This window comes from Gorilla gorilla, chromosome 15 (genome assembly GCF_029281585.2).
Source record: "Gorilla gorilla gorilla isolate KB3781 chromosome 15, NHGRI_mGorGor1-v2.1_pri, whole genome shotgun sequence".
Classification (NCBI taxonomy): domain Eukaryota; kingdom Metazoa; phylum Chordata; class Mammalia; order Primates; family Hominidae; genus Gorilla; species Gorilla gorilla.
This window is the reverse complement of record NC_073239.2, coordinates 25108649-25136078: the sequence shown is the minus strand read 5'-3', so window position 1 is coordinate 25136078 and position 27430 is coordinate 25108649. Positions and strand designations below refer to the sequence as shown.

The 27430-nt window shown below is 40.0% G+C and overlaps 1 long non-coding RNA gene across 1 annotated transcript in view; it reads left to right on the top strand.

Annotated features, from left to right (window-relative positions):
• The first annotated feature begins 2782 nt into the window (after positions 1–2782).
• The window catches only part of LOC129526624 (uncharacterized), a 38585-nt gene continuing 13937 nt past the window's right edge, over positions 2783–27430 (top strand). The window contains exons 1-2 of the long non-coding RNA XR_008671303.2: positions 2783–2877; positions 9466–9590. This is a non-coding gene — a long non-coding RNA (uncharacterized lncRNA). The remainder of the gene's footprint in view (positions 2878–9465; positions 9591–27430) is intronic.

The window sequence follows — 27430 nt, the reverse complement described above, 5'->3', positions numbered from 1 at the left end:
GCTGCTCCAGACCAGCTGCCACCTGCAGTTATACACCCTGATGTGCTACTGGTTGCTGAGAAAGAGGCTTTTAAAAAAATCTCTTAGAGTATAAATAAAATAACAGGTCAAAAATGCCTGAGACATACTGGACTGTTGATAAATATTAATTACACCTGGATTTACATAATAGACGCTTGTTCAGGGTAGTTGGCAAACTTGCCATTTAGGCAACCGCATTTTATATGGAGCCCAGAGGAAATGACATTTACCTTCCAATGGATACTTGGAGTCCTAAGTAGGGGCTATATGCAGCTGAAAACATCCTGATAGCCATGTGATTTCACGCTTATGTACCTTGCTTATGTTTTTCTCACCTGCCTGGAATTCTGTATTTTGTTTTTTGGGACTTAGCATGAGTTTATATTCTCTTGGAAGTGCTTTCTGACCATTCTCATTTCGCCATGACCTAGGTGCACTTTGTTCATACTCTCAGAGCATCTTGTGCATAATCATATACTTGAGTTCTAATATAATTGATTTTCCTACCTGCCTATCCCAGTGTAATTTCAGGGCAGGCTGCAACCATGTTTTACTTATCTTTGAAACATTATGGCCTAACAAAATACTAGGATCAGTGGGTACTCAGTGTCTGTTGAAAGGAGGAAGCAGTTGAATTTTATCCATGGAGTCTTCTCATCTCCCTCCTTGTTTTCCTTCTCCTTTGTGGTACCCCACCCTGTCTTACCCCATCTCACGACTTTTGTGCCTTCATTCATTCTCCTTCTGGCTTGCTGATGGCTTCTATTTCCTGCTCTTGTCTGAGCTTGGAAATAGGTTTATTTACATCATAAATTACAAACCACTAGAGTGAGAAAAGTGTTGATCATCCATTCAAAAGTGTTGAATCCTTCAATAATTAGCAGAGTACTTTTCACACACAGGGGTTGATATGGTTTGTCTGTGTCCCCACCCAAATCTCATTTTGAATTCCCACATGATGTGGGAGGGACCCAGTGGGAAGTAATTGAATCATGGGGGCAGGTCTTTCCCGTGCTGTTCTCATGATAGTGAATAAGTCTCATGAGATCTGATGACTTTATAAGGCAGAGTTTCCCTGCACAAGCTCTCTCTTTGCCTGCTGCCATCCAGGTAAGATGTCACTGGCTCCTCCTTGTCTTCTGCCATGATTGTGTGGCTTCCCTAGCCTTGTGGAACCGTAAGTCTAACAAACCCTTTTTTGTGTATACATTACCCAGTCTTGGGTATGTCTTTATCAGCAGCATGAAAATTAACTAATACAGGGGTTTATTTAGATTTTAAAATATGTTGCTTTTTTTTTTTTGAGATGGAGTCTTGCTCTGTCACTCAGGCTGGAGTGCAGGGGGGCAATCTCTGCTCACTGCAACCTCCACCTCCTGGGTTCAAGCAGTTCTCCTGCCTCAGCCTCCCAAGTAGAGTAGCTGGGTCTACAGGCATGTGCCACCATGCCTGGCTAATTTTTGTATTTTTAGTAGAGATAGGGTTTTACCATGTTGGCCAGGCTTGTCTCAAACTCCTGACCTCAAATGATCTGCCTGCCTCAGCCTTCCAAAGTGTTGGGATTACAGGTATGAGCCACCATGCCTGGCAATATCTATCTAGTTTTCTATCTAGTTATAAAAGTAATACTTATTCACTGTAGAGAATTTTTAAAAATATGGAATGTCATCAATCATAAAAAATCACTTATCTATCACCTATAGATAACCATTACCAATATTTCAGTACATTGATACGTATACTCTTTTGTTCCCCCGCAGGCATAAGCCAACATGGGTGGCCAATGTATATACACTTTTATTATTTTTCTCAGCACAAATACAATGATACATTGACACATATAACAGTTCTTTTCCATGCATATATACTCTTTTCCTTTTTGCAAAACTGGGATCATACTGTATAAAATCTTTTATCCTACTTTTTGTATTTAACACTGTATCATGAGCTTTTTATCATTATGTAAGCATTCTTTTAAAATGTCATTTATGTAATGCTTTTCTTATTTATGGATATTTAGATCATTTCCAGTTTTTCCTTTTATAAAACATGTCTGTGATAAAAATTCTGTGCCTAAATGATTTCTTTAAGATAAATTCCTAGAATTATTTGACCACTCTGTGTGAATATTTTAAGGTCTTTTCATTCAATAGCCAAACCAACTTCCAGAAATATTATATCACTTTTCCATTCATCCACCCACTAGCAAATATATATGTATTTTTTTTTTTGAGAAAAAAAAGCATATTTTTTTTGAGATGGAGTTTCACTCTTGTTGCCCAGGCTGGAGGGCAATGGTGAGATCTTGGCTCACTGAAACCTTCATCTCCTGGGTTCAAGCGATTCTCCTGCCTCAGCCTCCTGAGTAACCGGGATTACAGGCGCCCTCCACCACACCTGGTTAATTTTTGTATTTTTAGTAGAGACGGGGTTTCACCGTTTTAACCAGGCTGGTCTTGAACTTCTGACCTCAGGTGATCTGCCTGCCTCAGCCTCCCAAAGTGCAGGGATTACAGGCATGAGCCACTGAACGCGGCCAGCAAATATTTTTGAATCCTTTACTAAGTGTTTGGCTCTAGGAGCTAGGATTATAATGGATAATAATACACTCAAGGTCCTTGCTCTCAAAAGACTGACATTCTACTGAGGAAGACAGACAATAAACAAATAAGTGACAACATAAAAGAATAATAGATTGTTGTCGCTGCTCTGAAGGAAGCTCTAGTAGAGTAGGACTGTACTTTGGTTAAAGTGGTGAGAGAAGGCTTTTCTGACAGAGTTAATTTAATCTGAGATATGAACACCAGCCATGGAAGTGGAGAGGATCATCTGCTGCGAAGGGCAGAATGGCAAGAAGTGAGGTCGAGAGGGCTATGACGCCAAAGGTCCAAGTCATGGTCCTGTGTTAGGTGACAGGGAGCTATTGAATATACCAATCATGGCAATGTGTTTATAGGCATCAGGAGGTCCACGCTTAATCACTTTTGGTGAATGTCTGCATTTTAACAGACATTTCTAGAAATACCCTCCTTAACTCTAAAGAATGCCCCCACTGGTGGAATTTTGGGCATCACAGTTGGTGGACATTTCACTGCCTCTTAGGTCACATTTTATATGGAGGTGGCCTGCATTTCCTACATTCGAGGGTTTCTTCTCAGGCTATGTCCTCTTCCATCAATGCCCACGAGTCTACACAGATATTTTGGACACATACAGCAGCAATACAAGGATCACGGCTCATTTTCTTGCCTTCTCAATTAAGGTTAATAAAACCTGCTTAGCCATGATTTTCTTGGATTGATTTTATATCTCCTTAGCAGTGGAATTAGTTAAGATGAATTTTTAAATATTTAATCGAAATATGCTTGCCACATTTGCACTCTGTATTTCTAATATACATATACTAGATTATATATATTATAATAATTATATTACTTAATATTACATATTATATGGAATTATATATTATATATAGAGATAATATATGTAGAGATAATATATACGGACAATGAAAATAATCTTTTGTATAAAGAATTAAGAAGAAATTAATTTCCAAAAGGCTTTGTAGTAATATCTGAGATACATATTGAGATTCAACAGCAGGAGCTGTTTCTGAATCTAAATTCTTGGCTTTGATTAGTTTGTGTTTATATTAGGAGTCAGGATCTGTATTAGCTTTCAGATTTATTTTTGAGTATTTTGTGCATTGATATTTAGCTGAACACATTCAGATTTATACATATTTAAACATGAAAATCTTTTTATTTTGGTAGTATAGATTTTACTTATTTCTTTCCCATCAAAAAGAAAATGATCCTCTATTAGAATTCAGATTTTTTCAAGACCATTCTGAAATCAAACATGATTATAGTGAGGAAAGCATTCTTTCAATTCTTTGTCTAAAAAAGCATGTCTGTACCACACTATTCTGATTGTTCTTTTGAAAAGACATATTATTATAAGCAATCAAAACAAAATTTGTCTTGTATAACATAAAAGGAAATCAACAAATATCTACTGAGTGTCTACAGTGTACCAGGACCTGAGTAGTCACTGTGAGGACAATTGAGAAGTGCAGTATGTAATCCCTGCCCTATAATTGCTTACAACCTAACAGGGGAGATGAAACACAGGGATGGGGGGAGCCCTTGGACACTGACATCTATAGCGCACCTGCTGTGGCCTAGGAATTGTGCTAGGTACGTCCACATAACTTATCTCATGCATTGCTGAGCTCAACATCATCCCCTAAAGTCTTCAGTATTCTCCTTCCCACTCTATCCAGTCATCTAGGCTTCAGGTCATCCTTAGTCCTTGCCACCCTAACTTACCTCCCACATCCAATCAAGATGAATTTTCATTCCTGGATCCTTCCAGTGGTCCTTTGACTGGTCTCATTGCCTCTATTCTCTTCCCTTAGCAGCTCATCCTCCTTCCATATTGTGGACAAAGTGAACTGTCAAAAATAAAAATATGATTAGATTAATTACAATTCTTTTGGGGTGCAAACAATATAACTCATTTAAGCAAATGTGAGCATTTATTATTATGACTGCAGCAGTGATTCTTGGGGTCCCAAGAGTAGGATGCAGCGGGGTTGGATGAACAGAATGGACTGAGATTGCAGTCCTTCCTTTCTAACTCTTGTCTTTGCTCTTCTTTAAATGTTTACTTTACTTCTTACTGCAGATCAACTTTTTCTTACTTCTGGTCTATGTGGCAGAAAATGACAGCCAGACTGAGCCTGGACTTGATCAGTCCCCATTCTAAATTCCTCAGGGGAAGGCGTCATTTGACGAGCTTGGGTCAGGTGTCACCCCTGGATCAATCGCCAATGGCAATCAATGGCAATCACAGTTACCTTGAAGGAAAAAACAACTGAAACGTTGTTATTGAAAGGGAGAAGGAGCAGTTCTCAGGAAATGCATTGCTAGGCAGACAAATCAGCAGGCATTTCTTGGAGAGGCTGAGCATTTGAGTTGACTGGAGTATATGATTGAATTAGAGGGGAAAATAAATAAGGTTGCAGGGATGATAGTTTGGAACTAAATTTTCAGGAATCTTTATGTAAAGCTAAGAATTTGAAGTTCATAGATATTTGGAAGTTACTGCAGTTTTTAAAGAGAGTAACATGATGAAGCACTATTTAGGATAATCTGGAGGCAAAGTAAATAGATTAGAATTGAGAGACACTGGAGCAGAGCCCATCTAGGAAGAAATTACAAGAGTCAGATATAAGAGCACTGGAAAAACGAGTAAAAATATTACGAAGGACAGGATTACTTGGACATAGTGGTAGGTTTTTTGTCTTGTTTTTTGTTCTGTTTTTGTTTTTTTTTGAGACAGGGTCTTGACCTGTTGTCCATGCTGAAGTGCAGTGGTATGATCATGGCTTGCTGCAACCTTGAAATCCTGGGCTCAAGTGATCCTCTTGCCTCAGCCTCCCAAGTAGGTGGGATTACAGGCACACACCATCACACCCGGCTAATTGTAAAAGTTTTCCTTTGTAGAGACAGGGTCTTGCTCTGTTGACCAGTCTGGATTCAAACTCCTGGCCTCAAGTGATTCTTCTGCCTTGGCCTCCCAAAGTGCTCGAGTGGTGGGATTACAGGTGTGAACCACCACACCTGGCTGACTTCTGTTTTTTAATCTATGTGAAATTTTTATGACTACCATACTGCTATGGGATACAACACAAAACAGACCATATGTTTCACAGTTCATAAGGCTGAAACCATATAGTTCAAACAATGCTATCATGGATGTTATAATTTCTAATTTTCTTTCCTCTGGGAAATAACAGCCAGGGTTTTTTTTTTCCCTGTCTCCCACCATCCCCACTCCACCATATCATATATTGGGAAGATATTATTAGAAATAGGAATGAAGCCACAAAATTCTGGGGACTGGTTAGGCAGAGGTGCAGGGAGAATGACGAAACCATGACCGATTGTTTTCAATTCAAGAGTGGAGTTCCTGTAACAAGGATAAAGCTAATATCATTAACTGTGAGTATTGGTGAGTCATTTTTAAGGAAGCTCTGTCAAGTTTTTATAGCAATTTCTGTGTAAAGTTTATTTTAACATTTATCACATTGCATTTTACTTATCTCTGCATGTGGCCACTCAGCATTGGGCTGTCAGCTTCTCTAGAGCAGACATTCTTGCTTATTAATTTTTATATCCATGGTGCTTGGCACAATGCTTGACTTGTTATAGGTGCCCAACAAATGCTGAATATCCTCCATTTGATTATAGGCTTTTGAAGGTAGGGTCTGTGCTTCTCCATATAACTTCCAAAGCATTTTGAACAAAAATGCCTTGAATTGAACAAAAATTACTAATATATGAGTTCCCAACCTTTCCCCTGTCTTGATTCTTTTGGATTTTTACGCTAAGAATCAAGAGCAAAAAGAGTGTAAGAGAAGAACAAGAAGAGTTTTCTGGGGGCTTGTACAGAAGAAGTGAGGGACTACCGGGGATGTGTGAGGACAGTGGATGGCACAGCATAGAAAGGGATTTTAAGAAGTGTTGATGTGAACTGTGTGCTTTCTTCTTGGTGTTCGAACAACACAAGTAAAGGACTTGTTTTATTTTTGAACTTCTGTTTGTTCTTGGACTGTGTGCCTTTGATGATGCCATTCTGGGATAGAACTATAAGGGTCACAGGTACATGAGCGTTATATTTATTTAGTAAATATCTGTGAAAAGAAGGAGAAGAAAACAGAGCTAAAGAGAGAAGACAATGAGGGCTGGATGAAGGAAGAAAGAAATGAAGGGAGTACATTAATGTCAGATATCATAGAGGAGATATGTGAATCTAAACCATATACCTCCATTTCCATTTAGAAACCAATATGGTTCATCTGAATTATTATTAATTTTCTCTGAAATTGGTGAGATTTCCAATTAGATATAAGGAGCTGGGTGAGTTTCAAGTGAGAATAAAAAGCACTGAGACAAGCTCATTTTGCATTAAGAAATTCAGCTGATCTTTTATTACAAATAAAATGAACACTGAATAGTAATTTTCATTAAAGAATGAAAGCATTTAACTACTTAGAAATACTTCAATTATTAGTTTTCAAAATGTATTTTATAGTAGAGATCAATACTTTTTGTCCAAGGAAATTACCCGCTTAAAATCCAGTATTTTTATATAGAAACATCATTCCTGGGATAAATTAAAAACTATTTTTTTCTAAATAATATATATGGATGTTGAGACTTATGTGGTATGCTATATTGGAAATATCTTCACAAACTTTAAAATAAAACATAAAAAATATTCAAAGGGCAAATGAAATAAAATAAATTTCAGGAATGAATCTGTTTTTAAGGTCATGTATAACTACTATTATTACATAATATAATTCTGAATAAATAAATTGTGTGTGCATGAAGAAGCTAGAAGCTTATTTTAAGGGTTTCTTGAGGCTTTCTCACATTTAAAAAAGTCAGGCTATTGATTATAGAATCATAGCATTTTAGAACAGAAAAGGGCCTTGGAGATGGCCTTGTTCAACCCTTTCATTTTACAGATGACTAAAGTATGTTATTTGGGTAGCATCAAACTAAAAAATCTTCAACGATGGTTCTCTATTGCGGTAACAACCACTCTGGCCTAACTATTCCTTCACCAGATCACTGCAACTCAACTGCAGGAACACAGAAAAAACAAAAGCGACAACATCAAGCCTCCGGGTTTGCTGGAATTCATTAATGACATCCCTTCCTGCTGAGCTAACAAAACCTTGAATCAGCAAGCAGTTGTCTTCTTTTTTTTTTTTTTTTTTATTATACTTTAAGTTTTAGGGTACATGTGCACATTGTGCAGGTTAGTTACATATGTATACATGTGCCATGCTGGTGCGCTGCACCCACTAACTCGTCATCTAGCATTAGGTATATCTCCCAATGCTATCCCTCCCCCCTCCCCCCACCCCAAACTAAGCAGTTGTCTTCTTAAATTGAGCTTGCCAACTGTGTTATAATGGTGGATTTAGAGACACTAGGTGACTCCACTTGAGCAGTTGTGGTGGCCAGAGAAGAATTATTCTTATCCTCATGAAACGTAGCCCAAACAATCATTACCAGTTGGTTCTAGGGAACTGCTTTTAGTGAGACTATTGTTGTCAGTATTGTTGAGTTGGGGTAAAAAGAAATAAGGTTACAGGGATGATAGTTTGAGGCCAAATTTTCAAGAATCTTATGTGATGTTAAAGATTTTGAAGATTGTCCTAAAGACATTTGGGAGTTACTGCAGTTTTTTTAAAGGGGAGTGATATGATAAAACACTATTTAGGATAATTCAACTGGAGATGAAGTAGACAGATTAGAATTGGGATACTCTGGGAGGATAGAAGGTACAACAGAACAAGCAGGTGTGCCCCACTGAATCATCTGTACATTTAGAAAGGTAAGACATATGTTTATCTCATAAAACAAATGAGTGGGCTGGGTGCAGTGGCTCACACCTGTAATCCCAGCACTTTGGGAGGCAGAGGCGGGTGGATCACCGGAGGCTGGGAGTTCAAGACTACCCTGGTCAACATGGTGAAACCCTGTCTCTACTAAAAATACAAAAATTAGCTGGGCATGGTGGCAGGCTCCTGTAATCCCAGCTACTCAGTAGGCTGAGGCAGGAGAATCGCTTGAACCCGGGAGACTGGGGTTGCAGTGAGTGGAAATCATGCCACTGCACTCCAGCCTGGACGACAGAATGAGACTCTGTCTCAAAAAGCAAGCAAACAAAAACCAAATGAATGAAGATAGTTCTATGAGCAAAGCAGCTTTTAAATACCTGCTAAAGTGTGATTTCCCTTGTGAATTTTCTTATCTCCCTGTATTACTCAGTCCTCGCATTGCTGTAAAGAAATGCCAGACACTGGGTAATTTACAAGAAAAGAGATTTAATTGGCTCACGGTTCTACAGGCTGTAGAGGAAGCATAGTGGCATCTGCTTCTGGGGAGGCCTCAGGAAGCTTCTAATCATGGTAGAAAGCAAAGTGAAGCAGGTATGTCACATGGTGAAAGCAAGAACAAGAGAACAAGGTGGGAGATGCTACACACATTTAAACAACCACCTCATGAGAACTCACTATCATGAGGACGGTATCAAGGGGGATGGTGCTAAACCATTCATGAGAAATCTCCTATGATCCAATCACCCCCCACCAGGCCCCACCTTCAACACTGGAGATTACATTTCAATATGAAATTTGGATGGGCACACACAAATAAGCTATATCAGCCCTCTTCCCGACTCCACCACTGTAATTAATCAAGCAATATTGCAATGATTGGTTTACACGTCTCTCTAGTTTACCAGTAATAAGCTCTTTGAAGGTAGGCATAGTCTTATTCCTCTTTGTATATCTACCACCTCATAAATATTACATAGATTGTTTTGAATCGAATATATTGTTATTGTTTGGTCTTGTAGGTCCTCATCATCAATCTCTAAATGAAGTTACTTGAAGCAATTCTTGAAACCATAATAATAATGTCTCCAGAATTGGTGGATTCTTGGTCTCACTGACTTCACGAATGAAGCCACGGACCCTCGCGGTGAGTGTTACAGTTCTTAAAGGCGGCATGTCCGGAGTTTGTTCCTTCTGATGTTCGGACATGTTCAGAGTTTCTTCCTTCTGGTGGGTTCGTGGTCTCACTGGCTTCAGGAGAGAAGCTGCAGACCTTCTTGGTAAGTGTTACAACTCTTAAGGCGGTGGCACGTCTGGAGTTGTTCATTCCTCCTGGGGGGTTCGTGGTCTCGCTGGCCTCAGGAGTGAAGCTGCATACCTTCGCAGTGAGTGTTACAGCTCATAAAGGCAGTGTGGACCCAAAGAGTGAAGAGCAGCAAGATTTACTGCAAAGAGGGAAAGAACAAAGCTCCCACACTGTGAAAGAGGACCCAAGTACATTACCACTTCCGGCTCCAGCAGCCTGCTTTCATTCCCTTATCTGGCCCCACCCACATCCTGCTGTATGGTCCATTTTACAGAGAGCTGATTGGTCTGTTTTACAGAGAGCTGATTGGTCTGTTTTGACAGGGTGCTGATTGGTGCATTTACAATCCCTGAGCTAGACCCAAAAGTTCTCCAAGTCCCCACTAGATTAGCTAGACACAGAGCACTGATTGGTGCATTCACAAACCCTGAGCTAGACACAGGGTGCTGATTGGTGCATTTACAAACCTTGAGCTAGACACAGAGTGCTGATTGGTGTGTTTACAATCCCTGAGCTAGACACAAAAGTTCTCCAAGTCCCCACCAGATTAGCCAGATACAGAGTGCTGATTGGTGCATTCACAAACCTTGAGCTAGACACAGAGTGCTGGTTGGCCTATTTACAATCCCTTAGCTAGACATAAACGTTCTCCAAGTCCCCATTACACTCAGGAACCCAGCTGGCTTCACCTAGTGGATTGTGCACTGGGGTTGCAGGCGGAGCTGCCGGCCAGTATCGGAGTGCACCCGCACTCCTCAGCCCTTGGGGGGGTTGATGGGATGGGGCACTGTGGTGCAGATGGTGGCACCCATTGGGGAGGCTCGGGCCATGCAGAAGCCCATGGCGGGGAGCCGGCGGGGGGAAGGCTCAGGCATGGCGGGCTGCAGGTCCCTAGCCCTGCCCGGCAGGGAGGCAGCTAAGGCCCAGCGAGAATTCGAGTGCAGCGCAGGCGGGCCGGCACTGCTGGGGGACCCCGCGCACCCTCCACAGCTGCTGGCCCAGTTACTAAGCCCTCACTGCCTAAGGCCGGCGGCGCCGGCCGGCTGCTCCGAGTGTGGGGCCGCCGAGCCCACGCCCACCCGGAGCTCACGCTGGCCGGCAAGCACCGTGTGCAGCCCCGGTTCCCACCCGCGCCTCTCCCTCAACACACCCACGCAAGCTGAGGGAGCCGGCTCAGGCTTTGGCCAGCCCAGAAAGGGGCTCCCACAGTGCAGCGCCGGGCTGAAGGGCTCCTGAAGCGTGACCAGAGTGGGCGCTGAGGCCGAGGAGGTGCCTAGAGCGAGCGAGGGCTGCCAGTACACTGGCACCTCTAAATAAGATAAACATTTGAAGAGTGCCTTTAATGTTCAAGGAATTGTGAAAGACACAAAGTTGAATATGACATGGTATCTGCTTTGGAGAGGCTCATAGCTAAAGAAGTGTATTGGTTTGCTAGGGCTGCTGTAACAAAATACCACAGACTGGGTGGCTTAAATGACCACACAGAAATTTATTTCCTCACAGTTCTGGAGGCTGGAAGTCCAAGACCAAGGTGCTAGCTGGGTTGGTTTCTTCTAAGGGCTCTCTTCCTGGCTTGCAGGTGGCCACATTCTCACTGTGTCCTCATGTGGCCTTTCCTCCATGCATATGCCTCCCCATTATCTCCTTGTATGTCCAGATTTCCTCTTCTTATAAGAAGCAGTAAGATTGAATTAGGGCCCACCCTAAAGGGCCCACCCTAGTGGCCTCATTTTAACTTACTCACTTCTTCAAAGGCTCTATCTCCAATTGCAGTCACATCCTGAGTTTCTGGGGGTTAGGGTTTCAACATACGAATTTGCCGGGGGGACACAATTGAGCTTATAAAAGGAAGGAGACTAAAATAAATAGTTTAATACCAATCAGCTTTGATGGGAGGCATCTGGGAAATAAATAGTTCAGAACAGTAAACTTTGCAGCAGAAACTGGAGATGAAAGTTTGAGACTTTAATGGAATTTAATAATCAATGCATTCTCTTGAAGTCATTTTACAAAAATCAATATAAATTTTCAAATATCTTATTTGGAAAGCCACTGTGTAACTGGGCCAGATGGTCTGACATGAACTATACTCATTTATAGTCTTTTAAGGTAAAATGTCCTCCATGGGTATACAGTGTAGTAGTTTACTGGCACTGATTTTGGAATTACATTGTTCTGGTTTGAGCCATGGTTGTGACAGGTCCTGGTCTCTGTCGTTTATCCTCAGGCAAATGGCTTATTCTCACTAAGTTTCTTTCCTTGTCTGTAAAATAGGGGTAATTCTAGTTCCTATTTCATAGGGTGGTTATGAGGATTACATTAATTAACATATAGGCTTTGTACATAGTAAATGGTCAATAAATTGTAGCTCTGTTCACAGGCTGTTAGTGGCTTGAATTCCTCAGACAGATTCTTTATTAAACATAATTATTCTTTCTGCTCACCCCTGAAGCTTAAACCAGTTTTTCATGCAGTATTATTTTTTATTTATTTATTATTTATTTCTGTTGCCCAGGCTGGAGTGCAGTGCGGCCACTGTACTCACTGCAGCCTTGAATTCCTGAACTAAAGGGACCCTGTCACCTCAGCCTCCTGAAATGCTGGGATTACAGACATGAGCCACTGTGCGTGGCCTCCAGTGCTATTTTATTAATCTTAAGAGATGTATCTGTGACAGTTCTAACTTGAGAACCTTAGATAGAGATAGTATAACATAAATTCAAAGCATTACTAGAGATTATGGTAAATTTTAATGGTTCTCATGAAAACAATAAGGATTTCTTTATCAATCTGAGAGAAATTCTGTTAGGAAGGTATTATAGCATTAACCACTCTGTACTGTACTGTGTATATGTTTGCCTCCTTGGTTAGACTGTGAATTCTTAGAGAAAAGAAAACATGCCATGTTTATCTTTGCACTGTGATGCAATGATGGTGTAGTGGTTAAGAGCATGGTCTTTGGAGCCAGCCTTCTTAGGTTGATACCCTGGTCTATATCCAGACTTTTGGGATTCATACTTTACTTGTTTGTGTGTCCTTGGGCAAGATACTTAACCACTTGAGAACTCACTCACCTGTGAAGTAGAAATAGTAATGATGTCTACATACTTCATAAAAACTTCTATGAGGACTAAATGAACTAGTATATGTAAAGCTTAAAATAGTACTTGGTATGTAGCAAGCATTCAGTAGATTTTCACCATCATTAGTATAGCACATAGCTTAGCTGTGCTTAATAAACATGTGTTAAGTGAATGAATAACACGGATTCTGAGTAGTAAGAAGTTGGTGGCTCAGTGCTAGCTGGCATTCTATAGCTAAGCATGCAACCAAAATTGTATAATGAAGGACCACTGTCAGGGAACAGTGGCTTATGATAATAATGTGCTAGCAAAACCTGGAGGTAAGTTTCTTGTAACTTTGTAGAATGTGTGCTAATGCTGATGAGTCCAACACTGTGCCACACATTTTCCAGCAAATAATGAATACTTTTTGAGGGGGAAAAATCCCTGGGAAAATAAAATAGCTTCAGGAAGCCATGAAACTCTTGCTTTATTTTTGACTTGGCATAGAAGGTGGGGCACATACCTTGTTCTGAACCGAAGAAAGTGTAGTGAAAATATTATTTCATATTTCTCTTTTGTCTTTGGTATAGCAGAGTCTTCTGGTGCCCATACAATACTCCTTCTCTCTTTTTCCTTGCCAACAGTCCTGATTTTATATCCACCCCTCACCTTCCTGTTACAGATAAATCCTGATTTGTCTAAGTCAATTGTGGACATAGACACAACTCCAAAGACACACACACACACGTGCATGTGCATGAGTGCACGCGAGTCTGATTTAGGAAGGAGCATAAGACACAATTCTGGCCAAAGAAAAATGAGGATAAATCTGTGATGAGGGCTTCTGGAAAAGATTTTCTTACTCTTAAAAAGAGACACGCAGGAGGAGGCAACCTTATTTTCTGCTGCACATTGCCACGTCAGGATGAAACGTTTGGAATTGTGACAGCATCTTGTAAGTATGAGGGGGAGCTAGCTATCAAAATGTAAACAAATTTTCTCTTTAGAATCAGTGAGATTTAATCTACGACAGAAATTTAAGCTTAGGTGTGAAATGACTTTCTCTATGTCTCCTATGAAGTTTATGGTTATCTCATTATTACATTCTAGATTTCTACACTTTCCATCTAGTGCATTCAAATATGTTGACAATTTTTAGAGTTACAAATATGTACTGTTGCTTACTTTATATCTGTGATTTTTGATCCTTGTTTCCAGAAACATCTTCAGTCAATCTTATTTTTTTATAACAGTTTTGTCAAAATCTAATTCACATACTATGCAATTCGTCAATTTAAACTGTACAGCTCAATGGTTTTTAGTATATTCACAGAATTAAGCATTCCTCACCACAATCGCGGTTAGAATATTTTCATCACCCCCCAAAGAAACTTTGTAACCGTTAGCAGTCCTTCCCCATTTATACCCACTCCCTCTTGTCTTAGGCAGCCACTAATTTACTTTCTGTCTCTATGGATTTGCTTATTCTGGACATTTCATTTAAATGGAATCCTGTATGGTCTTTTATGACTGGCTTCTTTCACTTGGCATATGAAAGATTCATCCATGTTGCAGTATGTATCAGTATAGCATGTCTTCTCTTGCTGAATAATATTATATTGTATGGATATGCCATATTTAATTTATCCATTTAAACAGCTGATGGACATTTGAGTTGTTTCCATTTTTTGGCTATTATGAATAATGCTGCCACTGATGTACTTGTACCTTTTTTTTTTTTTTTGAGACAGAGTCTCTCTCTGTCACCAGGCTGGAGTGCAGTGGCGCAATCTCAGCTCACTGCAACCTCCGCCTCATGGGTTCAAGTGAATTCTCCTGCCTCAGCCTCCTGAGTAGCTGGGACTACCGGTGCATGCTACCACTCCCAGCTAATTTTTGTATTTTTACTAGAGACGGGGTTTCACCATGTTGGCCAGGATGGTCTCCATCTCTTGACCTCGTGATCCGCCCTCCTCGGCCTCCCAAAGTGCTGGGATTACAGGCGTAAACCACCGTGCCCAGCCACTTGTATATATTTATGTACACATTTTTTGTGTGGCTATATGTTTTCATTTCTCTTGAGTGTATACCAGGAGTGAAGTTGCTGGGTCACATACTAACTCTATGTTTAACCTTTTGAGAAACTGTCAGATATTCTTTAAAGTGGCTGCACCATTTTGTATTTCCATCAGCAGAATATAAGGGAACTATTTCTCTACATTCTCTCCAATACTCATCATCTTTCTTTTGGATTATAGCCACCTTAGTGGTATCTCAACGTAGTTTTGATTTGCATTTCTCTGATGGCTAATGATGTTGAGCATGTTTAATGTGCTTATTGGCCATTTGTGTATCTTCTTTGGAAAACTTTCTATTCATATTTTTTTAATTAATAAACTTTATTTTTAGAGCAGTTTATTTAGGTTTATCGAAAACATGAGCAGAAAGTACAGAATTCCCCTATATTACCTTACCACTCCCCCAGTCCACACACAGTTTCCTCTATTATTATTTTTTGAGACGGAATTTTGCTCTTGTTGCCCAGGCTGGAGTGCAATGGCGCGATCTTGGCTTACCACAACCTCCGCCTCCCAGGTTCAAGCGATTCTCCTGCCTCAGCCCCCCTAGTAGCTGGGATTACAGGCATGTTCCACTACGCCTGACTAATTTTGTGTTTTTAGTAGAGACGGGGTTTCTCCATGTTGGTCAAGCTGGTCTCGAACTGCTGACCTCAGGTGATCCGCCCGCCTTGGCCTCCCAAAGTGTTGGGATTACAGGCATGAGCCACCGTGCCCAGCCAGTTTCCTCTATTATTAACATCTTGAATTAGTCGATACATTTGTTATAATTAATGAGCCAATGTTGGCACATTATTATTATTACCTAAAATCCATAGTTTACATTAGGGTTCACTCTACATTGTACATTCTGAGGGTTTTGGCAAAGTTATAATGACATGCAGTCACCATTACAGTATCATACAGAGTCGTTTCACTGCCCAAAATATCCCCTGTGTTCCACATATCCATCCTTCCCACTTCCCCTTTCCCCCAAAACCCTGGCAGCCATTAATCTTTTTACTGTCTCCATAGTTTTGCCTTTTTCAGAATGTCATGAAGTTGGAATTGTATGGTATATAGTCTTTTCTAATTGGCTTCTTTCACTTAAATATGGATTGATGGTTCCTCAATGTCTTTTTAAGACTTGATAGTTCATTTCTCTTTATTGTTGAATAATACTTTATCATATGGATGTACCACAGTTTATTTATCCATTCATCTATTGGATGGCATTGTGGTTGCTTTTGAGTTTTGGCAAATATGAATAAGTGGCTGTAAACATTTGTGGGCAGGGTTTTGTGTATAGATATATTTTCAATTCATCTGGGTAAATGAATGCAGTTTCTGGATTATATGGTAAGAGTGTGTTTAGTTTTGTAAGAAACTGCCAAACTGTCTTCCAGAGTGGCAATACTATTTTATATTCTCACCAGTAATGAATGAGAGTTCTTTTTGCTCCTTTTGTCTATTTTTTAAATTGGGTTATCTGTCTTTTTATTACTGACTTGTAAGAGTTCTTTATATATTCTAGATATAAGTCCCTCATTGGGTGCATGATTTGCAGAATTTCTCCCCATCCTGTGGGTTGTCTTTATTTCTTGTTGGTGTCCTTTGAAGCACAAATTAAAATTTTTATAAAGTCCAGTTTATGTCTTTTTTCTTTTGTTACTAGTTCTCTTAGTGTCTTGTCTAAAAAGCCTTTGCCTAACCCAAGGTCATGATTCATTCCTATGAATGATTCTTCAAAGAGTTTTATAGTTTTAGCTGTTTTATCCATTTAAAATTAACTTTTATATGTGATGTAAGTTCGGAGTCCAGATACACTTTTTGTATAGGGATAATCCTGCTGTCCCAGCACCATTTGTTGGAAAGAGTACTCTTTCCCCCATTGAATTGGCACTCTTATTGAAATTAACTGGCCATAAAAATGAAGGCTGATTCTTGGGCACTCAATTCTGTTTTATTGATCTGCATTTGTATCCTCATGCCAGTACTACACTGTCTTGATTACCGTAGCTGTGAAGGAAAATTTGAAAACAGAAAGTGTGAGTCCTCCAACTTTGTTCTTTTCTTCGAGATTGTTTTGTCTATTCTGGGTCCCTTGTATTTTCATATGAATTTTAGGATTGGCTTATTTGTTTCTTTTCTTTTCTTTCTTTCTTTTTTTTTTTTTTTGATACAGAGTCTTGCTCTGTCACCCAGGCCGGACTGCTATGGTACAATCTCAGCTCACTGCAACCTCTGCCTTACAGGTTCAAGTGATTCTCCTGAGTCAGCCTCCTGAGTAGCTGGGATTACAGGCGTGCATCAGCATGCCCGGCTAATTTTTGTATTTTTAGTAGAGATGGGGTTTCATCATGTTGGCCAGACTGGTCTCGAACTCCTGACCTCAGATGATCTGCCCACTTTGTCCTCCCAAAGTGCTGGGATTACAGGTGTGAGCCACTGCACCTGGCCAGTGGAATTGTTTCCTTAATTTCATTTTTGAATTGTTTATTGCTAGTGTACAGAAATACAGTTGATTTGTGTATATAGATCTTATATGCTGCAACCATGCTGAACTGGTTTATTATTTCTAATAGTTTTAGTAGATTCATTCCGTTTTTCTACATATGAGATAATATTATCTGGAAATAGAGGTAATTTTACTTTTTCCTTTCCAATCTAGATTATTTTTATTTCATTTTCTTGCCTACTTGACCTGGCTAGAACCTCCAGTACAATGTTAAATGGAAGTGGCAAGAGTGGATTTTTTTTTTTTTTTTTTAGATGAGGGTCTAGCTCCGTCACCTAGGCTGTAGTGCAGCGGCATGATCTCGGCTCACCACAGCCTTGACCACCAGGGCTCAAGCAATCCTCCCACCTCAGCCTCCTGAGTAGCTGGGACCACAGGTGTGCACCACCATGCCAGGCTAATTTTTTGTATTTTTGTAGAAACAGGGTTTTGCCGTGTTGCCCAGTCTGGTCGTGAACTGCTGGGCTCAAGTGATCTGCCTGCCTCGGCCTCCCAAAGTGCTGGGATTACAATCATGAGCCACTGTGCCCAGCCTGAGAGTGGACATTTTTGTCTTGCTCCTGATCTTAGGGAAATAGTTTTCAGTCTTTTACTATTAAGTATGATGTTAGCTGTGGTTTTTTTTTTTAAATAGATGCCCTTTATCAGGAGTGTCTAAGGAGAAGAGAGACAGCAACAAGCAATGGAAAAATAGATGTTGATGGGTATCTCATAGAAGGTTCTGTGCCCTACCTTTTGGTCAAAGCCCCAAGGACAGGTAAAAACCTGTGACTGTCTAAGGCATTCAAAAACAGAGCCAGATTGTGCCGTGCTCCATACAGGTAAAATTAGAGTTCAAAATAGAAACTGGGCTGGCTGCAGTTGTTCACACCTGTAATCCCAGCACTTTGGGAGGCCAAGGTGGGAAGACTGCTTGAGCCTAGGAGTTTAAGACCAGCCTGGGCAACACAGAGAGATCCTACCTGTACAAAAAATTAAACAAAAAATCCAGGCATGGTGGTGTGTACCTGTGGTCTCAGCTACCTGGGAGGCTAAGGTGGGAGGATAGCTTGATCCCAGGAGGTCCAGGCTGCAGTGAGCTGTATTCACACCACTGCACTCCAGCCTGTGTGACAGAGCAAGAACCTGTCTCAAAAAACAAACAATAAAAAAAAATGAATTTAAGTTGTAGGAAAATAAAGTTACATTTTTTGCTCACACAAATTGTAAGCTGAAACTCATAATCACTGTGTTATTAATCACCAAATAACTTTTACATCGGGTTTTTTTTCACTCATAAGTGGTAATGGATATGTATAATAATAATTTCCAGTAACATAATCTTTTTGGATGCCTGTCCTGCTCAGTATGAATCAATTCTGTTTCTTAGTGAATACATTTTTAAAATGCTAAAACATTTTTTGGAATTAGCATTGATTTTTTAAGGGAATCTGCTGTGGCTATAGCAGCGTATCTTTAATTGACTTGGAGTTAGAGAATAATACATTTATAGAAAAGACAATCACATTTTACATAAAAATCAATGCCATTTTGCCATGTAAAGGCTTCTGGGAAGTTGACTGAAGATGTGAATCTTGAGGCATTCCCTTTTATACGTTCAAATGAAACATTTATTCATTACTTTCTTATTTTGTAGGACTGTTATGTAATCAGAAGCAGGATTTCATGCAAAGTGTGGACATACATTATGATTTTCCTAATTACCACACTGCATTTTAATAGAAAAAAAACCATCAAAATTATTGAATTTAGCCCTGGAATTCAAAACAAAAACTATTTAAAATAATATTTTTCCTACGTTTTCAAAAATTTTCCCATTTTGAGAAGCCTACATTATCATATTTCTTTGAGTGCTTACTTTACTTCTTTTTCTTCTTGAAAACTTAGGAAAGCATTGATACTGTGTATTGTTTTTTACTTTATAAACAGTGGTTCTTAATCCTGGCTATACATTAGAATCAAGTGGGTTGCTTTTATTTATTTATTTACATTGTTTTAGTTTTTATTTATTTATTTACGTTGTTTTGTTTTTTATTTACATGATTGTTTTTTAGAGACAGGGTCTTGCTCTATCACCCAGGCTGGAGTGCAGTGGTACAATCATAGCTCACTGCAACCTCAAATTCCTGGGCTCAGGTGATCCTCCTGCCTCAGCCTCCTCAGTAGCTGGGACTACAGGCATGTGCCATCACTGGGTTGCTTTTAAAAAATAACAACACGTGGGCCTTAGGCACCCCTGGGGGTGAGAGTTTGTCACTGATATTCTTTAAAAGCTCCCCAGTAATTTTAGCATACAGCTAGGTTGAGACTGTTGTTTAAATGATCACCAGAAATGGTGAATTTTATGGTATGTAAATTATACCTCAATAAAATTGTGTAAAACAATAATCACCAACAGGTATCTAAAGCCTCACTGACATAAAGTGTCTCACCCACATGACTATCAGGTGCCAACAGGCCCAGTTTCCCCAGGATCGAGAGGTTTCCCCACACGAGGGACTTGCAGTGCTATAAAACTGGGAAAATCCTGGGCAAACTGGAAGGGGTGGTCACCCTGTAGTATGGAAGAGATGGCTTTTCTAGATAGAAAAGAACATTTTTTCCTTCTTGGTGAAGGTTATTTGAGGAGAAACAGAGGTGGTTCTAGCTTCTTGCCCTTCTCAAAGACACTCATTGTAGCCACTTCTTGACCTCATACTCACTCATGAACACCTTGTCCTTTGACTTCAAACTCCACCACCTCACTGAAATTACCCTCTTGGAGATGACCAATGACTTTGTAATCACCAAATCCAGTGACTCATCAGTGTCTTCTGCTGATCCCTTTACCCCTTCCTTCTTGCTTTCTGTGGCATAGTATTAGAGTGTTTTTCCTACTCTCCTTGAACCATTGCCATTGCCTTTGTTAGCTCTGTTTTTTTTTTTGTTGTCTAGGTGTAGGCATTTTTCATGGTTCTTGTCGGCTCTTTTCTTGCCTATATATACTTATGATTTCACCTGTTTTCTTTCTGCATAGATTCCTATTGTCAGTAGCTGTTTTCATGACCAGGACAGCCTTTCCCTCTCAGTATCTATGGCCCTAATGGGGTAATAGAAGAGAGAAAGACACACACCTGCTTGCACAATCTTAGAAAACTTTATTGTCTTCATAGTGAGTCCTGACATTATAGGGGGCAGATATGTAACGTGACACATCAAGACAAATTTATAGTAGTTAACTTTGACAAAGGTTCATATTTCCTGCCTCAATAAATTGCAAACCCCATGAAAAACTCTGTATTGTCTCCCTAGCATTTGGCAAAGTGCCTGGTACCTAGTAGGCACTAAATAAGGAGCTGTGCATCTTCAATAGCAACACATTTGCTGTTGTTTCTCAGTTCAACCTTTCTTACACCATTCTCAGTCACATGCCAAAATTAGTAGAGGGAGATGGGAAAGGCCTGATTGCAGATGAAGGGGTACGGCCTGAGGGTTCTCTTAAGTTCTCTCGGTATTTTGTGACATATAGTATTTACCTAGGAGCCCTGGAAAAGTTTCTGGATGGATCTAGATACTTTAAAGATAAAGCTATTCCCATCCCAATTTCCATTAAACCTCAAGTTTCCATAAATGATAACAACACTGTGTAACTGTATCCCAGTTCCAAAATAACCACACAATATTCTAAGTAAAAAGGAAGGCAGGGAAATAGTCCGTAGGGAGCCTAGAAGAAAGGGAGTCAAAGGGGAAGACTCGGACATCATGTCTCTTCTGTTTAGAACGTTGGTGGACAGATCACTAGCAGATGCTTTACTGCACCTTGGCAAATGTCTCTCTATGGGTCTAATGAGCTGCGTGAGGCTAAGCTAGCCAATGGAGATTGTTCACCTAATTCTATCTCTGATTTTGTGATCAGTAAGCAGGAGTCAGATTATGTTGTAGCAACCAACATGGACTTTTCTACAGGTACGAACTAAGCAATGTGAGCTCTAGAGTTGAGTTGACAATTATGTTTCTCACTTTAAAGTTTTGACTTTACGTTAGTCTGTAGCTGTAGCATGCATTAGTTGTCCCAAGCCCAGTCACATCTGGATGCACTGACAAAATGGAATTTTTCATTTGACCTTCAAAACTGGAAGAATGTAGTGGCTACATCAAGGAGACAACACTGTGAAACAGCAAGCTGACCCGAGACAACATGTCTGGCTTTCCTTTTCTACCTCTGAAATTCCTATTTCATATCTCTAGCTCTAACTTCTCTTGAGTTCCAGTCATCTGGGCATCTCCACCTTCGTATCCCAGGCCCATCTCAAACTCATTTTTTTTTGTGTGTCAGGGTCTCACTCGGTCACCCAGGCTGGAGTGCAGTGGTGCAATCATGCTTCACTGCAGTCTCCACCTCCCAAGTTCTAGCGATCCTTCCATCTCAGCTTCCTGAGTAGCTGAGACCATATTTTTATTTTTTGTAGAGATGGGGTTTCCCTGTGTTGCCCAGGTTGGTCTCAAACTGAGACCAGCGATCCTCCTAAGCTCAAGTGATCCTCCCACCTCGGCCTCCCAAAGTGTTGGGATTACAGGTGAGAGCCACCTCACCTGGCCTCAAACTCATTCCTAAATGCAAATTACTAACCTCAAACTTCCAATCCTGTATTGTACCTGCTTTGGATTTCTTCAGAGGACTTCTAGCTTGCATAGCATTTACTTGTTTTATCCATTGTTTGTTTCCCTCCACCACAATATAAGGTCCATGAGACAAGAGTTTGTGTGTGTTTTGTTCATTGCTGTATTCCCACTACCAACAATAGTGCCTAATATGCGGTGGGTATACGATGGGTATTTGTTGGGTGAATGGAGTCCTTTCAGTCTTGTTTTCAAATATCTTTTAGGTTAATGTTGTCCTTTCCCTTCTTATTGACACCATTACGTTAGACTGTGAAATGGAATCTACCAAGTCTCATATAATCTAGGTTTCTGTTACTTTAATCCTGTGCATCACTGCCAGATCAATCCTACTTGGAACTTATCTCTCATTATGTCACTCCCTTAGTTGTAGCTCAATACTGTTTAAATATAGGATCTTCAGCCAGGCATTTGGAGCTACCACAATATGACCCCAATCTGTCACTTCAATTTTCTTTCCTATGATTCCTTTACAGATGCCTTATAGTACAACCAAATTGGGCTGCTTGTTCTTTGAGTATTTCTTGAACTTTCCTACCTCTGTACTTCTCCCATTCAGTTACTTTGCTCAGGAATGCCCATTTCCAGCTGTTTCTGTTGGTGTTTGCTTTTGTATAGCTAATAATATTCATAGATGACTATTTTAAAATTTATCCATTTAAAAAATTGACATTGTGGTCAGATGAGGATTTAGCTCTTTTATACTATCACACTTCACCTCTGTGCCACACAGCTTCTGTTTTTCCCTCCGGTTCCTCTGTCCTATGTGGGCCACATCAACAGCTTTTGTGCCTCCGGCTCCTTGCTGGGTTTGGACAGTGACATATTCAAGGGAGGGAGGTGAGGCAGGTGACGGAGGTGAGGGTGTTTATTACCCCAACTCTCTTCCACTGTCCCTCAAATGAAGGTTATTGTTCCATTCAATACGGCCTCCTTTTCACAGACTTCTTTTGGATTTTGGTCAGCTCCCTCCCTCTTTCTTTGGACCTAGGGGACCCAACCCTGGGTTATTAAATATCCCTGTGATTTCCTTACATGCTGCCCACATTTTTGGAGATGACATTTTTATAAAGAAACCCCTCTGGTTAATCCTAATCTGAGTGCACCCTCTGCTTTCTGTTGGGATTTGGCTGACAGATGTATTCTCCCTGCATCCTCCCAATTTAGTTATATTAAAATTTTTGTTACGTCAATATTATTATTGTTATTTTTTTTTGAGACAGAATCTCTGTCACCCAGGCTGGAGTGCAGTGGGGTGATCTCAGCTCACTGCAGCCTCTGCCTCCTGGGTTCAAGAGATTCTCCTGCCTCAGCCTCCCAAGTAGCTGGGACTACAAGTGTGCATCACCGCACCTGGCTAATTTTTGTTTTTTTTGTAGAGATGGGATTTCACCATGTTGGCCAGGCTGGTCTTGAACTCCTGAGCTTCAGTGGTCCGCCCGCCCCGGCCTCTCAAAGTGATGGGATTACAGGCGTGAGCCACCGCACCTGGCCAAAATCAATATTATTTATAATAATATGACATTATAAATATCATAGTATTCCCCCAGCAAATTTCCTTTCTGATACAGCCTTTTGTTTTTTCACAAATCGGTTATTATCTTATTTGCTCATTTGCTTAGTTTATGTGGAGTTTTTTTTTTTTTTTTTTTTTTTTTGAGATATATCTCCTCTGTCACCCAGGCTGGAGGACAGTGGCGTGATCTCAGCTCACTGCAACCTCCGCCTCTCCAGTTCAAGCGATTCTTCTTCTCAGCCTCCCAAGTAGCTGGGACTATAGGCGCGTGCCACCATGCCTGGCTAATTTTTGTTTTTTTGTAGAGACGGGATTTCACCATGTTGGCCAGGCTGGTCTTGAACTCCTGAGCTCCAGTGATCGGCCTGCCCTGGCCTCCTGAAGTGTTGGGATTACAGGCGTGAGCCACCATGCCCAGCCTATGTGTAACTTTTGCCGCTTCTTCCTAGAAAGACAGTTGAACAGATTAGACATTCTATTTCTTCTGGAAATTTCCCTCCTGAGTCTTACCGTCTTTTTTTTTTTTTTTTTTTTTCAATCATGCTTAGGAATTGTCTAGGCTTGCATTCAATATCTCTGGAATCCTATGACTTTTTCTTGGTTTACTCCTTTGATTTACTGAAAAATACATAACAGTAGTTTCCTAAGAAGTGAGAGGCAAATTCTTTGAGGTCTTGACTCTCGAAAAAGTTCTTGATAATTTGGTTGGGTACAGAATACTGTGTTGAAAATGGCTTTTCCCTCAGGATTTTAAAAGCATTGCTTTATTATCTTTTATTATCTTGTGTTTTTGATGAGAAGTACAATACCATTCTAATTTTCTAACTTTTTTTTTTTTTTTTTTTCCGAGACAGAATCTTGCTTTGTCACCCAGGCTGGAGTGCAGTGGCGTGATCTGTGCTCACTGCAACCTCCACCTCCTAGGTTCAAGCAGTTCTCCTGCCTCAGCCTCCCAAGTAGCTGGGATTACAGGTGCCCACCACCACACTTGGCTAATTTTTGTATTTTTAAGTAGAGACGGGGTTTCACCATGTTAATCAGGCTGGTCTCGAACTCCTGACCTCATGATCTGCCCACCTCAGCCTCCCAAAATGCTGGGATTACAGGCGTGAGCCACCTCACCCAGCTTTTCTAACTTTTGAATGTGATTTTAAGAAGTGTTTAGAAGATGAATCTTTGTGTTAGTCTTTTGATTTTTTTTCACTGTGATTGACCTGTGATACATCCTTTCACTCTGGATATCTGTGTCCTTAAGTTCTTAACATTTTTTTTCTTGCAATATTATAGAATACATTCTTAGCTGCCTGCTCAACAGACATTCTCTTCATATTCTTTGCTAACAGAATCCCGTTTTTATCCGGGCAACAATGCGTCCAGACCTACAGGATAGATACATCATGATTGTTAAAACAAATCATGTTAATCCCCTTTCCGTTTGCCAGATTCAGCATTTGCTGTTCCAGCTTACCTTGTAACTAAGGGTGGCTATGTAATACATTTCTTCTGGTCAATACGATAAAGGAAGTATTCTCGGGGGAGGAGAGGCTTCAGGGAATGGTTTTATTTTCCAATATAAGCCACAAGCATGGGAAGAGCTTATTGTGTTACCGCTTTTCTCTTCTTTGGATTTGACTGTGAGAGAGCATATTGTCACCTTAAAATTGTAATAGCCATCTTACTGTCAAGTGGGGACAAGCCTAAGGCAAAATGCCAAAATACTGAGACTGTCAGAGTTGATTGAGTCAGTACATCAAACCAGGCACAGTTCCTCCAGACTTCATGTTATCTGAGATAATGGAACACTTTCATTATTTTAGCCAGTTTTTGTGGGTATTTTGTCAGGGGCAGGCAAATGACTTCTGATTGGAGCATTGTCCTTTGATAAGTTTTTCTCTTCATTTTCCCTGTCTGTTTCTGGAACTTCTATTAGCTGGAGCCCCTGGATTCATTTCTTTACCTTTTGCCCTCTTCCTTTTCCCCATCCCCTTTCTCACTGTTCTAATTTCCTGGGAAATTTCCTAAATTTTAGCCCCAACCATTCTACTAAATTATTGATTTAAGCCATCAGGTTTTTAATCTCATAAATGTAACATTTTTTAAAAATTAGAGGCTAGTAATTATTGTTTTGAAAAGTTTTCTTCTGCTACCTGCATTGTCTTTATTTCTTCTGAATTCCTTTTCTACACTGTTGTCTTTAGGGTAAAGGTATTCCTCAACTGTTGGGTGATACTAGGCTGTCTTTTTATATTTGCAAATGGTTCTTAAAAGTTGATTGGGAGCTTTATGTATATGGATGGACTTCCTTATATGTGATGAGGCAGCAAGCAAGCTTTTTTTGTTTTTGAGACCCCAAAATAGCAGTTTCTACAGATCTTTTAGGATTTTAAATTTCTTCAAAGAAAATCATCAAAGGGATATACAGATACGTGCAAGCATTCTAGGAGTAGGGTAGGTCAAAGTGATTATAGGCCCCACAGTTTACTACCTAGACTTTCACTTAATCCTTCTGTGATGTACTGCTAAATATTAACAACTAGTTATGTGAAAGGGGAAAAAAAAGACCTGATTTGTAGCATTTGCCAACATCTGTGTGTCATTATTCTCAACATGGCCAATTTCAGCCTACCAACATGATGTCATTTAATGTGGAGTTGGGAAGATACACATAGTAGCTTGCCATCATCACATAATATTTCTACCATACGGACACAATAGGCGTAAATAACCTCGAGGAAATAGTAAAATATAGTAAAAATAATTAGGCAGTTATAAGCTTTGAATATTGATTATGTCTGTTTTTAATACAATTTATTTAATTGTAAGCTTATATAATTTAAGTTTTTTCAATGGCACTGTTTAACAACTGGCTTGCAAAATTCCTGAAAATTTAGCAGTCAGTTCTTGTGAGCTGGTACAAACTAGTTCCAGAGCATCACTGCTGTTTCCAGTCCTAGGCCCAACCCTCACCATTTACTGTGTCTGGCCTTCCTGATTCTGGAGCCTCTATTGCTGATTTTTCTCCTGAGAATATAGTTCTGGTAGCCTGCAAGGTGTGGTGGTGAAGGATAAAGGATAAAGAGTTATGGCCTAAATGTATGGGTTGTGACTGAGTAAACCTAGGAATCTATAGCTTATTCTACAGGCTTTTGACAAATCCCTATATTTTCAGCCACCTACCTAAGCACTTGCCTTCGACAGTGCCTAGCACCACAGATTCCTAAGCCCTCTTTGTCTCTGCCAGTAAACGAAGCTTCTCTGCAGACACCGAAGAGCAGTGCCTCTGCCTTCCTGGGTCAGGTGCTGCTGTTCTACCTGCTTCCTCTCTTCTAAGATGTTGACATCACTTGTTGGTTATTATCTTTTCTCCCATTCTCTTTGTCCTTGTGGATTTATGCCTTTTATATGTCCTTTCTACATTTTAGTGGCAGCAGATAAATAAGTGTATTCAGTTAGGTTTGTTTAACTGGAAGAATAGCTCAATAAGTATTGCATTTAAAATTTGTTGAATTGACTTAAGATTCCTGGAGTTGTTGTAGCAGCAACTAAACTCTGTCAATTGTCGCTGCTGTCAATTAGCAGGGACTCTGTCAATTAGCAGGGACTCACCAACTGCTGATTTATTTAGTGTATTATTGTATCCTAGGCTATTAGATACCCACTTTGATTTTTCCTCTATTCTTTCCTTAAAATGAACTTTTTATTTTAGAGTAGTTTTAGATTTATAGAAAAGTTACAAAGATTGTACAGAATGTTCTCATATACCCTTACCCAATTTTCCCTATTATAAATATCTTACCTTAGTATGTTACATTTGTCACAATTAATGAACCAATACTGATACATTACTATTAATTAAGGTCCATACT